Source organism: Musca autumnalis, unplaced genomic scaffold (assembly GCF_047663935.1).
Source record: "Musca autumnalis isolate F117 unplaced genomic scaffold, ASM4766393v1 scaffold_1, whole genome shotgun sequence".
In the NCBI taxonomy this organism is placed as follows: Eukaryota; Metazoa; Arthropoda; class Insecta; order Diptera; family Muscidae; genus Musca; species Musca autumnalis.
The window spans coordinates 309344834-309358084 of NW_027411644.1; the positions used below are offsets into that span (position 1 = coordinate 309344834).

The 13251-nt window shown below is 32.9% G+C and overlaps 1 protein-coding gene across 1 annotated transcript in view; it reads left to right on the forward strand.

Moving 5' to 3' along the window:
• The window catches only part of LOC141389920 (juvenile hormone esterase), a 154899-nt gene that overhangs the window by 13866 nt on the left and 127782 nt on the right, over window positions 1-13251 (forward strand). The window lies entirely within an intron of this gene.

Below are 13251 nucleotides of genomic sequence, written 5' to 3' on the forward strand. Positions count from 1 at the left end.
TGTCGAATAAATAACGAAGAAACGTGTTTTCGTAAATCGAGACATATCTGTTTATTGAGATAATTAGCTACGATAAAAACATGTCTTTCAATTTATGTTAACGTTCGTAGCGGATTTAAGTGAAAGGGATTTTAATAAAACACATCATTAAAGACGCCAACTGCATTGAAAATCTGTCAAATAAATTATCAAACCCCTGATTACATACAAAAAACATGACGTTTAATTTATTTTAACATTTGTAGCGGATTTACTTCAAACGGATTTGAATAAACCGCGTCATTTAAGATGTCAAGTGCGTTGAAAATATGTCAAATAAATGACGAAGAAACGTGTTTTCATTCATTCTAGGCAGATAAATCGAGTTATACCTGTTTACCGGGGTAATTAGCTAAAGTAAAAACACGACGTTTAATTTATTTTAGCTTATGTAGCGGATTTACATAAACCGGATTTTAATAAATCTCGTCATTTAAGACTGCACCTGCGTAGAAAATCTGTCAAATAATGCTGAAAGCATATACAACGTTTGAGTAAAGTTTCGCGTTGGGCGTTGACAAAAAAACAACAACAACAGGGCGACGCCGACATCAAAGTCTGGCGTTGATGTTTTTGCCGGCATATATTTAAAATGAATTTGAATTTTTCGGCATCATGCCCAACAGTGTAAAAACGGCCAAAACGACACAAAACTTTACCCAAACGTTGTATGTGTTTTCAGCTTAAATTGCGAAGAAACGTGTCTTCGTATATTCTAATTCTTATACCCCGGTTACACTATTGAAGGTTAACCCACTGGGTTTAATAGATCCAGTGGGTTAATCTTTGCTGGTTACACTTAGCTTTTCGAGGAAATAAACTGTCAGCTGATGTTTGTTTACGTATACATACAAAATAACTAATAAAGTCGTGTTTTACACTTTTACAATTTCTCGTATGAGATATCGTCCCCTCTTTGCTCATATTGGTATACTTTACACACATGTAAAACATGTAAAACACGACAAACTCTGCTGCAAAAACAGTTGCAACTTTTGGTACTTTTTGAGTAGAGTTGGAATTTTTTGCACAAATACCGAATACAACACTGTATTTTTGGTGGATTTGTGCCGGATTTAAAATAAACCCAGTCGTGAGAGGATTTAATTTTTGTATGGCAAATCTGGTCAGATTTGACCAGATTAAGCAATAAATCCTCATGAAGTGGGTTAAACCGGCAAAAAGCTGTAGTGTAACCGTGCTATTATAGTACGTTTATATAAAAGCGGATTTAACAAACCCACTGGGTTTTAAATGTCAATTCCATTACGTACAGGTCAACTAAATCTTTATAAAGAAGGTTAACCCTGCAAAAGCCTATAATATAAACAACCTATTATAATTATCTACGATAAAAACATAACTTTCAATATATTTTATCATTCGTAGCGGATTTATGTGAAACGGATTTTTATAAAACACATCATTAAAAAGTCAACTGCATTGAAAATCTGTTAAATAAATGACCAAATTTCTGTTTACATACATTTTACGTCAGATAAATCGAGATATACCTGTCTATCGGGATAATTACCTGCAGTTGAAACATGACGATAAATTTATTTTAACATTTGTAGCGGGTTTACATAAAACGGATTTGAATAAATCGCGTCATTTAGGATGTCAAGTGCATTGAAAATCTGTCAAGTAAATTACCAAACCCCGGCTTATAGCGCGGTTACACTAGAGTTTTTGCCGATTAACCCACTTGATGACGATTTATTTGACGTTTGCGCTATGGAATTGACATTAGAGACCCAAACCCACTATGTTAATCCGGTTAAGTGTAACAGGGGTATTACATACAAAAAACATGAGGGTTAATTTATTTTAACATTTTTAGCGGACTTACATCAAACGGATTTAAATATATAGCGTCATTTAGGATGTCAAGTGCATTGAAAATATATTTCAAATATATGATGAAGAAACGTGTTTTCATTCATTCTACTCATATAAATCGAGCTATACCTGATTCACGAGGGTAATTAGATAAAGTAAAAACATAAGGTTTAAATTATTTTAACTTATGTAGCGGATTTACATAAAGTGCATTGAAAATATATTTCAAATGTATAAACTTATGTAGCGGATTTTAATAAATCTCGTCATTTAAGATGGCAACTGCGTTGAAAATCTGTCAAATAAATTGCGTAGAAAAGTGTTTTCGTATATTTTAAGTCTTATAAATCAAGATAAACCTATTTATCGAGATAATTAGCTACGGTAAAAACATGACTTTTACAGCCAGTTTCTGTATGTCGAAAGAAGAATACGTGCGAATGAAACACGCCCGAACTTTAGTTTTCGAAATAAATTTACCTTTACCTTTGCTTCAAAACAAAAAACAAATTTGAAAAACACACAAGAGTTTGGACGTGTTTCTTTCCACACATTCTTCTTTCGACATACAGAAGCAGGCTGTTAATATATATATTTTAACATTTGTAGGGATTTAGATAAGGCGAATTTTAATAAATAGCGTCATTTAGGATGTGAAGTGCATTAAAAATCTTTAGAATAAATAACGAAGAAACGTGTTTTCGTAAATCGAGATATACCTGTTCATTGAGATAATTAGCTACGGTAAAAGAAACTTTTTTTCGTATATTTTAAGTCTTAAGGCCTCGGCAAATACTGTCCGTTATGAGTCGGTCCACATGAAAAATGTGTAAGTGATGCCAAGTTTGTTCCTGAAGTTTAGATAGGAAATTTGCATAAACGCATAATTTCAAGAAACTATTGTACACGGTTTCATGTGTTTTGCAATTTTGCTTTCTTGCAATATTCGTATGAAAAAATCAGACAGTTTTATTTGACATTTTCCTTTACTTTCATGTCAAGATTTCTGGGAAAGTTCTCTTAGTGTGGGCCGGGACTTATCAGCTTAATTCTAAAACAAAAACATCATTGTTGCAAGTTTATTTAGTAATTTATTTCCATTTTTTAGTTGCTTGATTATTTTTGTTTTGCCCCACCATTAAACGGCAACATAAAACAGTTGCATTTTTCGGTAGTTTATGACAAAAAACAGGGTTTCTTATAATAGTATGGTGTTTTCGTGCGTTGTTTAGAGATAAATTCCTCTAAATTTTATATTGCCTGTTTTAGCAAATAAATGACGAAACAGCCTTAAAACCTGTTTTCCTGGTAGTGTAAAAAGCACATTATAAATCAAAATATACCTATTTAAGGGCTGTTTACACCATCTATCAATGCCATATGAGCTGTCATTTCTTTCACCCATTCGACATTCTCTATGTTTGTCAAAATTGACGTCATCCATAGAACTTTCAATTTGTGCGTTCATACCTACATGTGTTATTTTCGTATGACAGAACCTATAAATATAAAAACAGCTGTTTTTGTCATTGTTTACATTTATTGTTGAGTTACAAATTTGCGCAAATTTTTAATTTTGGTTGAAGGAAAATGAATATCTAGCATGTTTGTTGTGGTAGAATAGGTTTTTGGGGTTATAGAGGCATTCATGTTTTGCCACAAAGCAATAATTTCCAACACTGCTCCTTTCGACCAATCGATCTGAAAATAACATTATAAACACCCTTTATTTACTTTTCTAACTACTTAAATATACATAACTTTCCATTTTCTTTTTTAAAAGATTTTGTTTTTCATTTTTTTTTTTTTTGAGAATGCCAGAAAACAGTTTATAAATTTATGTTTACATACGAGAATGCCGTATCAAATAGAGCGCTCCCTAAATGAAAAATTTACATATGAGTTGCCAAATCATTTTGATAGATGAAAATTTTCATAGTGGTCACACTATGTGTACAACATTCGCAAGTAGAAAATTTGACATCTCATACGACATTGATAGATGGTGTAAACAACCCTTTATCGAGATAATTATCTACACTAAAAACATGTCTTTAAATTTATTTTAACATTTGTAGCGGATTTAAATAATGTCAAGCTTACACTTGCGCTCCAAAATCCACTGGATTTCACGAAATCCTGAAATACACCCCGGTGTTTACACTTATTTTTTTGTTGATTTCAAACATATTAAAATAATCAAGGTAGATGCATATGCGGAGCTGATCGAACATGAATTTTCAAAACTAGTTCTTGTAAACTGAATTAGTCATCAAAAATATACGACAATATAGAACTTTACAACATTATTTCGAAAATTATCGTAAGATTATCTATGTATATATCTTATTGTGTATAGTACTAACAAATGATAAAATAAAAAATGATGTTATCGTTGAGACATCGTAATAATAAATTTTGATAGATAAAAATTGTCTTCAGAACCTGCAAAATATTACTACTTGCAGTAGTTTTCCCGTTTAGTATTAAAAATGCGTTCTCGTACTCCCAAATCTAGCAGGACTTGCACTTCTCTTTAAACAAAAATTGCGCCGAATAACACCCTCTTCTCCTGTTTTCTGTCATACAATTTTGGCCTAGTAGACAATAGCAACTAGTTCAGTGGCATCTAAATACGATAGCTGAAACGTTGATTTTGACATTTCTGCCGGAGTTTTTGCAACTTCCGTCATTTTTTCTATTCCCGTATTTTTTTAAGAAATTTTTATGGGGAAGCAATTTTTGATAATTCGCTCTTTTTCTAACATTACCATTAAAAAAATACCTGAGTACAATGAAAAATAGCATTGTAACAAAGTAATTTAATATTTTTTTCACATTGTTTACAAATTTTGATACTAAAGATTTTTGTTGCAGCAATTGACCATCTACCTTGTTTATTGTAAAGCTGAAAACACATACAACGTTTGAGTAAAGTTTTGCGTTGGGCGTTGACAAAAAACAACAACAACAGGTCGACGCCGACACCAAAGTCCGGCGTTGATGTGTTTGCCGGCATATATTTCAAATGAATTTGACTTTTTCGGCATCATGCCCAACAGTGTAAAAACGGCCAAAACGACACAAAACTTTACCCAAACGTTGTATCTGTTTTCAGCTTAATGCGTGAAAAGTGTTGCAACTTTTGGTACTTTTTTAGGCAAAAACAGGGTTGTATGTCATTTGTACTGTGATTTCGATGTTGATTTCGCTGAAATCACGAAATGAGATAATATCATTTTTGTATGCGAAATCATGATAAATTTTGCATGATTCCGCGCGAAATCACGAAACGCCGCCGAATGTAGATGTAATGTAAGACGAAATTTAATAAATCGCGCCATTTAGGATGTCAAGTGCATTGAAAATCTGCCGAACAAATAACGAAAGAACGTGTTTTCGAGAGATAAAAATAAATCGAGATATACCTGTTTATTGACATAATTATACTATGTTTACATTTACGAAATCCACTCGATTTCAACTGTCAATTCCATTGCTCAAACGTCAAATGAAATCCAATCGATTTCAGATGAGTTTTCATTTGACGTATACACAAAGAAATTGACAGATGAAATCAAGTGGATTTCGTAAATGTAAACATAGTCCTAGCTATGGTAAATATACATATGTCTTTATTTTAACATTCGTAGCGAATGTGAATATAAATAAAACACATCATTAAAGACGTCAACTGCATTGAAAATCTGTCAAATAAATTATCAAAACCCTGATTACATACAAAAAACATGACGTTTAATTTATTTTAACATTTGCAGCGGATTTACTTCAAACGGATTTGAATAAATTGCGTCATTTAGGATTTCAAATGCATTGAAAATATGTCAAATAAATGACGAAGAAACGTGTTTTCATTCATTTTAAGTCAGATAAATCGGGATATACCTGTTTGCCGGGGTAAAACGCGTGTTATGTTATGTTTACATTTACGAAATCCACTCGATTTTAACTGTCAAATCCTTTGCGTATACGTCAAATGAAAACTCATCCGAAATCCATTGGGTTTCATTTGACGTTTAAGCAATGGAATTGACAGTTGAAATCGAGTGGATTTCATCTGTCAATTCCTTTGTGTATACGTCAAATGAAAACTCATCTGAAATCGATTGGATTTCATTTGACGTTTGGGCAATGGAATTGACAGTTGAAATCGAGTGGATTTCGTAAATGTAAACATAGTACAAGCATTAGAGTATGAACTTGTCTATGATTTAAACTTTCAATCCCATAGAATATAAGTCAAATAAAATTCAGTGCATTTAGAACTTCGATTTATTTGACGTATATACTATGGAATTGACTTTAGAAATCGAGTGGATTTATAATTCTAAACGTACTGTAATAGCATATTTATATTACAGCTTTTTGCCGGGATATGAGGATTTATTTGACGTGTATGCAACGGAATAGGCATTTGAAAATCAGTGGGTTTACTACATCGGTGTCCAAAATAAATGAGAGAAAATTGATGGGAGAGTAATGTACCTTTATTAAACAATTGCTGACATGCTCTCATTTGAATTCGTTACTCTCTGTTGTTACGACAACGTGCAGGCGTAGACATCCCTAGTTTACTAAATCCAATGATGTGTAAACGTACTATAATTATCTCAATAAACATGTATAGCTCTATTTATCTGACGTAAATGTACGAAAACACGTTTCGTCATTAATTTGACTGATTTTCAGTGCATTTTATATCCTAAATCACACGATTTATTAAAATCCGTCTCATACTACGCTTACAGTAAGTTTACATTTACGAAATCCACTCGATTTCAAATGTCAATTCCATTGCTTAGGCGGCCATCAGACCATCTGCTTTTTCACATGTATGTTGTCACTTTGGGTATACTAATATACAGAACAGCTGATGTCATACATGTGAAAAAGCAGATGGTCTGATGACGGCTTTAAACGTCAAATGAAATCCAATTGATTTTAAATGAGTTTTCATTTGACGTATACGCAAAGGAATTGACAGTTGAAATCGAGTGGATTTCGTAAATGTAAACATAGTCTAATTATCTCATAAAACAGATATGTCTCGATTTACGAAAACTCGTTGCATCCGCGGATGCAGTTAAACCACTAGAACAATTGCCGCTGGAGTACATCTTTTCCTATGAATTCACCTATGAATTTTACAAGAAAGCGCGCAGCTAGGATGCACTCCATTTTGCTTCCACGGCACACAGCTAGGGTGCACTCAATTTTCGATCCAAATCACAGCCTTTGATGTAGTATTTTGGATTGAATTTAAATGCAGTCTAAAGATGCTATAAAATGCAAGCCATTGCAAATATCCCAAAATAAATAAAATACATTGCTTATTCGTGTAAACAAGAATATTAACTTTATTACACTAATACAATACGAATTATAAAAACTCTCCATTAAATTTGACCATAACTGAGTTTACTTCCTCTGTTCTGCTTTTTGTGACACCGCAACTGATATTGCTTCATCATCCAAATGGTTTTTCATTTTTCCTCCAACTCCAGTTCAGATTTCCAAAAAAAAAACTCTAACTCCACTTCAAAAATAATTTGCGTCTCGTGAATTACAGCAATGTTCGTATCCTTAGTTTGTTATACCCTACACCACTATGTGGAAAGGGTATTATAAGTTTGTTTTGGGAAAAATTCATGTAACACCGCGAAATATTCGTCGGAGACCCCCAATGTGGTATACCAATCTTCATATCTCGAGGAGATAAAGCGATTTTGAGATGTGTGTCCGTCCGTCCGTCCGTGTGTCCGTCTGTCCATTATAAATTGTAATCAAACTCCAGGCCGCAATTATGGACCGATCGTCACGAAATTTGGTATGGAGATCAGTTTCACATCAGAATAGATCGCTATTTTAATTGGTGATGATCGTGAAATATTTAGCGGGTGAAATGGACCAAAAACATAATTTTTATCCGATATTGTAGCTGCTCTGTAGGTCGCAATAATAGTCCGATCGCCTCGAAATTTTAAATAAAGCAAGAGTATATGACAAACTTGAAGCTTGCAATTTGAGAAGCTTGCAATTCAGATAATATTTAGATGGTTAAATGGACCACAACTTTTGTGTGAACATTTTTATTAAACAGCTTATATCTTTGTTCCTGAAAGACACATTCCCCACTCGTGAGTTATATTTAGAATGCGATCTCTTGACTTTTTAATTGATGTCAATTATGTTGATGCACGTGATCAGATAACAGAGTTACAGCCTAATATATCCAGTTTTTTGTTTGTAGTGTAATCACGAAATTTTGCACGAGGTAAGAGTTTAGGTTGGCGAAAATGCCTATAATTTTGCATGATGATCTGACATTATTTAGCGGTTGACATAGACCATTACTTTTGTATGAAAAATATACGAATTTTATTTTTGGTCCATATTTTCATTCCTGAAGGGCATATACCGCCAAAGTAGCCTACATATGGAAAAATAACAACTGATCTTTCCCCTGATGCAAATTGCAATAATGTGTCTGCTAGATAACGGGCCTACTGCCTAATGTAAAATGGGTTTTGTGTAGAGAACCACAATTTCCTCCCATGCTACAAATTGTCTCTATCATGACAGATAAATTTTCAGTTCAGTTGTCAAATTTGATTTTTTATACAAATATTGCAACATGGGGTCGCCTCGCCACCTATTTTATACTTCAGGTTTCAGGGTAAAGGGGATACAAACAAAAAAAGACCAAAGATGTGTCTCATCGAAATGTTGGTTTTAGACCCCAAGTATGTTTGGACGAAATTCGTTTCAGACAATTTGGAGTCTTTTTAGCGCTGTCCGTTCATCTGTCCCTCTCGAACGGATCTACCGACTAGAACCAAATTTTATACAACGTAATATTTTGCTCAAAATTTGTTTAAGTTCGAATGTAGGCTATGTCGGTCCACACCTCTCCCAAAAAAGTTCAAAATTGTTTTCGAAAAATTGTGTGAACGATAACTGGCGAAGTGAGCAATCGATTTGCTCCAAACTTTCCATATATTATTATTCCTTCTAGATATAGATAGGATAAGACTATATCGGTCCTTAGGGTATCTCCCACACAAAATTCGGAAAGGGGAAATTTAAGAGTCCTCTCTAATCGTTTTGATTTTTTCAGCAGATTGTACTTGCGCAGCCAATCCGTAAGTTAACTCTCAAGGGGATTTTCTGATTGGTCGAAACTTTACACATCGTATTATTTCATCCAGTCATGTGTCAGGTCGGATATGGACTATATCGGTCCGTCCTTCGACTACCTCCCACACAAAATTTGTGAAAAGTGCAGTTTGAGAACCCGTATCGGATCTATTTGATTATTTTCTTTTTTTTGTAGAAGGTCCTTTTTACGGTCCCTATTCTGCTCCCTTTCCCGGGGTAAGTCATACTGTTATTTGGTATAGCCCCATATTACGATACCTACAGATTCCACGCATTTTGAAGCAAACTCGTGTTAAAAAATAAATATATTTTTAGAGGGTGAAAGTATTTCACCGTTAGCGCATCTGACTTATACTATCTTCTTGCTGTATAATTGAATATGAATAATTTTGATTTATAAATTTGTTTGCATGCAAAATTTTTGAATTTCTATTCATTGTTAGTTATTTCTACCGGTATAAAATATATTTTTGATATCACAATATGAACTACAATGAACTATTTTCGAATCATTTGTGAGGTACAAGTGCACAATTTTTGGACGATAGATCTTCAATAAACTCGCAATTTTCCCAATTATCAAATAAATTGCGTGGTATATATATTTATTTATTTTAGGTGTATTCCAAAAAGGAACCTGATATTCAACAACAATTTGAAGATATAGCAGGAGGGGCTAATCAATGTGAATTTTCCAATTTTCGAATATTATTTAGAAATGTATAATTTATATAATTTTCCACAAACATCCCAGTAAAGACAAGGGAGGCTTCTCTAATATCAATGTATTCATATTATGTTATTGATATGTGATCTAGTTGTCACTTGTAGAGATGTTTTGTTGTCACTTGTAGAGACGTTTTTCATGGCTGAAATACTCAGGAATTATCGCCAACATTACTAAGAGGCATTTTGCCACCGTAGACAATTCGATGGGATTCGAAGCTAATACCTACAGGTTGTGGTGTAGGGAATCACATGGTCGGCCCCGTCCGACTATAGCCTTTGCTTACTTGTTTTTCTTTATTTTTTTAACAAATTCTTATAATTTTACACACTCTTTCTGTAGGGATCAAAAAATTGGCGTGCTTGGGTAGGGGTCAATAAGCGGGTGCTTCTTAAATTTATCGAGAGGAGTGCATTTTTCATAACTCCGTGTGGACTGCATCGAAATCATAACTCTGCATTGCACTACTTCCAAACTTTTTTGCTGGGTAATTTAACATAAATCTATCTGTTACATTCTTAACAATATTAATAAAATTATCAATAAATATAGCTGAATCGTAATATTTATTGTATTTTTCTACACAAAAAAAAAAAAAATAAATAAATAAACATTGCGCAGCTGACCATTAGCAGATGATTGAAAATCAACTGATCGAACTTGCTAAATGTTGCTGGGAAAAATTCTTTCAGTAACTTTTAGCAATTTCTCAGCAAACAACTGTCAAAATTGTTCTCTCATTTCGCTCTATTTTACTGAACTTTTGTGTAAAAAGACAGCATTTAGTAACATTTCGTAATAATTATTACAAATTATCAATTAATCCTCATGAAGTGGGTTAACCCGGCAAAAAGCTGTAGTTTAACCGTGCTAAAAATCCGTCTTATTTAAATCCGTTACGAATGTTAAAATAAATAAAACTCATGTTTTTACCGTAGCTAATTATCTCGATAAATAGGTTTAAATAGGTTTATTCGTAATTTATTTGACAGATTTTCAACGCAGTTGCCATCTTAAATGACGAGATTTATTCAAATCCGGTTTATGTAAATCCGCTACATTACTTAAAATAAATTAAACGTCATGTTTTTTACTTTAGTTAATTACCCCGGTAAACAGGTATATCTCGATTAATCTGACGTAGAAGGAATGAAAACACGTTTCTTCATTATTTATTTGACATATTTTCAATGCACAAAATGACGGGCTTTATTCAAATCCGTTTGATGTAAATCCGCTACAAATCTTAAAATAAATTAAACCTCATGTTTTTTGTATGTAAGCAGAGGTTTGGTAATTTATTTGATAGATTTTCATTGCAGTTGACGTCTTTAATGATGTGTTTTATTAAAATCCCTTTCACATAAATCGGCTACTAATGTTAAAATAAATTAAAAGACATGTTTTATCGTAGCTAATTATCTCAATAAACAGGTATGTCACGATTTACGAAAACACCTTCCTTCGTTATTTATTCGACATAATTTCAATGTACGTGATATCCTAAATGACGCGATTTATTAAAATTCGTCTTATCTAAATCCCTACAAATGTTAAAATATATTAAAGTCATGTTTTTACCGTAACTAATTATCTCGATAAATAGGTTTATCTTGATTTATAAGACTTAAAACATACGAAAACACGTTTCTTCGCAATTAATATGACACATTTTCAACGCAGTTGCCATCTTAAATGATGAGATTTATTAAAATTCGATTTATGTAAATCCGCTATATAAAGCTGAAAACACATCCAACGTTTGAGTAAAGTTTTGCGTTGGGCGTTGAGAAAAAACAACAACAGGGCAACGCCGACACCAAAGTCCAGCGTTGATATGTTTGCCGGCATATATTTCAAATGAATTTGAATTTTTCGGCATCATGCCAAACAATGTAAAAACGGCGAAAACGACACAAAACTTTACCCAAACGTTGGATGTGTTTTCAGCTGTATAGCACGGTTACACTACAGTTTTTTGACGGGTTAACCCACTTCATGAGGATTTATTGTTTAATCTGGTCAAATCTGACCAGATTTGCCATACAAAAATTAAATCCTCTCATGACTGGGTTTATTTTAAATCCGGCACAAATCCACCAAAAATACAGTGTTGTATTCGGTACTTGTGCAAAAAAATCCAACTCTACTCAAAAAGTACCAAAAGTTGCAACTGTTTTTGCAACAGAGTTTGTCGTGTTTTACACGTTTACGATTGAGATTTTATGGAGTTAATAAATCTAAAGTTATTTGAAAATCATAAAATTATTTATTTTTTTACATTAGACACTTTTTTAACAAAAAGTACGCTTGATACCATGATACAAAAATGTATCCCTGTGTGTAAAATATACCAATGTGAGGAAAGAGGGGACGATATCTCATACGAGAAATTGTAAAAGTGTAAAACACGACTTTATTAGTTATTTTGTATGTATACGTAAACAAACATCAGCTGACAGTTTATATCCTCGAAAAGCTAAGTGTAACCAGCAAAGATTAACCCACGGGATCTATTAAACCCAGTGGGTTAACCTTCAATAGTGTAACCGGGGTATTAGTTAAAATAAATTAAACGTCATGTTTTTACTTTAACTAATTACCCCGGTAAAGAGGTATAGTTCGATTTATCTGACGTAGAATGAATGAAAACACGTTTCTTCATCATTTATTTGACATATTTTCAATGCACTTGACATCCTAAATGACGCTGTTTATTCAAAACCATTTTAAGTAAACCCGCTACAAATGTTAAAATAAATCAAACGTCATGCTTCAACCTCATGTTTTTTGTATGTAAGCAGAGGTTTGGTAATTTATTTGATAGATTTTCATTGCAGTTGACGTCTTTAATGATGTGTTTTATTAAAATCCCTTTCACATAAATCGGCTACTAATGTTAAAATAAATTAAAAGTCATATTTTATCGTAGCTAATTATCTCAATAAACAGGTATGTCACGATTTACGAAAACACCTTCCTTCGTTATTAGGTCTGTCTGGTTACCCTAAAATTTGTAACAATTTGTACCAATTGTTGCTGGAAGTCGTCTGTTAACACAAAAAACCAGCAAAAGAGAGCGATTCGAGAGAGACATTTTGACAGTTCTTTCACTGAGAGATTGCAAATTCTTGCTGGACAAATTTCTTCTAGCAGCAGCTAGCAATTCTTCTTCTTCCTGTAAACAATCAATCATCTGTTTTTAATTTGTTGTTGATTTATGTTTGGGAAAATTAAAAACCATTTTATTGTGGAAATAACATAGTCTAATTGTGTTATTTTATGGAAAACAAATTTGTAAAGTGGAAAAATACTTTTTGTTTCATTTTCTTTTTTATTTTTAATCAAATACAACGAGTTTGCTTCCTTTATTGGCGGACAAATTGTTCTGTTTTGGCAAGCCAGCGGATTGCTTGCTGGGAAGGTGTCTGTTTACTTTTTACAATTTTCTAGCAAAAGAGAAT